Below are 2,433 nucleotides of genomic sequence, written 5' to 3'. Positions count from 1 at the left end.
CCCATCTCAACAGCGTAGGCCCTCATTACCGCAGTACAACAGGTATATACTGGAACTCTAACTTCAACTGTTTCAGCTGTGAAGTGGCAGGTTCTTGACATTTGACACTGCTCTGCTCATTAAGCAGGGTCTTCACCTAGCCACATCAGGGGCCTGAAGACTGGTGGCTCCACCCATGCCACCTAGACACCTGCGATAGGGGCCCATGAATAAGAGGTGTCCCCCAGTCCTTACAGCCAACAGGATTAGGTGCTCACAGTCCAGCTGCAAAACCCACCCACCTGCGCGCTCTAGGGAACAGGGACACGCCTTCCTCCTGGACACGCGGGGGTGGCCATCAGCCCCTTGCCTTGCTCAGAGTGTGTCCCCATGCTGCAACCAGATGCCTGTGCCTACACCAATCACCCATGCTTGTCTAGGACTGTAAGTGAGAGCCTACACCACACACTTGGTGGCTATCTACCTGGGCACCTGAGCTGAATCCATACAGGAGGAGTGGGCGGACTCCTGAACTCACATACCTAGTAACAGATCTAACCACCTGGTGAGAAGACAGTAGAGCTTCAAGGGTGCCAGTAATCAAACTAGCTCGTATGAGCAGCCTATTTGGGCATAATCAAAACAAAACAAGAAGCTAGGACACAGTAAGCAAACATAAAATAAATAAATATAATAACTTATTGATGGCTCGGAGACAACAGTCAATATCAAATCACATAAAGAAGCAGTCTATGATGGCTTCAGCAAGCTCCCAAAATAAAGAATCTAGAAGTTTTCCAGAGGAGAAAAATTTCTTGGAATTACCGGAGGCAGAATACAAAAGATTAATATACAGAACTCTTCAGGAAATTAAGCAAAACACAGAACACGGGATAGAGGAAATTAAAAAGATTAAAGAAGAGCATAATGACAAATTTAACAGGCTGTGAGAATCCATAGAGAGACAGCAATCAGAAATCCAGAAGATTAACAATAAAATGTCAGAATTAGACAACTCAATAGAAAGTCATAGGAGCAGAATTGAGGCAATGGAAGTCAGAATTAGTGAGACTGAAGATAAAGCACTTGACAACAACTTATCTGAGGAAAAATCAGATAGAAGGATTTAAAAAAATGAAGAAAGCCTAAGAATTACGTGGGACTCTGTCAAGAGGAATAACCTATGAGTGACTGGAGTACCAGAACAAGGGGGAAAACAGAAAATACAGAGAGAATTGTTGAAGATTTGTGAGCCGAAAGCTTCCCTGATATCGTGAAAGATGACAAGATATCTATCCAAGATGCTCATCGAATCCCACATAAGGTAGATCCCAAAAGAAAGTCACCAAGACTTATTATAATCAAACTTGCCAAAACCAAAGATGAAGACAGAATTTTAAGAGTGACTAGGGATAAACGAAAAGTCATCTACAAAGGAGAGTCAGTAAGAGTAAGCTTGGACTACTCAGCAGAAACCATGCAGGCAAGAAGTCAATGGGATGACATATATAAAGCCTTGAAGGAAAAAAACTGCCAGCCAAGAATTATATATCTAGGAAAACTGTCTCTCAAATATGATGGTGAAATTAGGGCATTTCCAGATAAACAGAAGTTTAGGGAATTTGCAAAAACCGAAACAAAATTACAAGAAATACTAAAGGGAGTCCTCCGGTTAGAAAATTAGTAACATCAGATAACAACCCAAGACTAGAATAAAGGACAAAGCAGCCAGATATCAACCCAGATAGGGAAGTCATAAAAATAAATCAAAGCTAAAATACTGAAAATAGGGAAACAGATGTCAATAAGTAGAAGATGACAACATCAAAACAAATAAGAGGGACTTAAAAAATGTAGACATAGATTTTTCATATGGAGAGGAAGTCAAGGCAATATAAAGAAATAAAAGACTGCTACAAACTTAGAAAAATAGGGGTAAATATTAAGGTAACCACAAAGGAAACTAACAATCCTACAAGTCAAAATAAAAAACTGGAAAAATATAACAACTCAGCAAACACAAAATCAACAACAATGAAAAAGATGAAAAGAAAATAAAAATGACTCAGCACAGAAAATTAAGTGGAACAAAGAAACTGTGAACAACACACAAAGAGAGACATCAAAATGACAGCACTAAACTCATACCTATCAATAATTACTCTGAATGTAAATGGACTAAAAGCACCAGTAAAGAGACAGAGAGTGGCAGATTGGATAAAAAAAAAGATCCGTCTATATGCTGCTTACAAGAGACACATCTTAGACTTAAAGACACAAGCAAACTAAAACTCAAAGGATTGAAAAAATGTATCAAGCAAACAATACTCAAAAAAGAGCAGGAGTGGCAATATTATCTCTGACAAAATAGACTTTGAAGTAAAATCCACCACAAAGGATAAGGAAGGACACTATATAATGATTAAAGGCTCAATACACCAGGAGGACATAACT

This window comes from Trichechus manatus, unplaced genomic scaffold (genome assembly GCF_000243295.1).
Source record: "Trichechus manatus latirostris isolate Lorelei unplaced genomic scaffold, TriManLat1.0 scaffold00026, whole genome shotgun sequence".
Lineage (NCBI taxonomy): Eukaryota > Metazoa > Chordata > Mammalia > Sirenia > Trichechidae > Trichechus > Trichechus manatus.
This window is presented reverse-complemented; position numbering follows the sequence as displayed.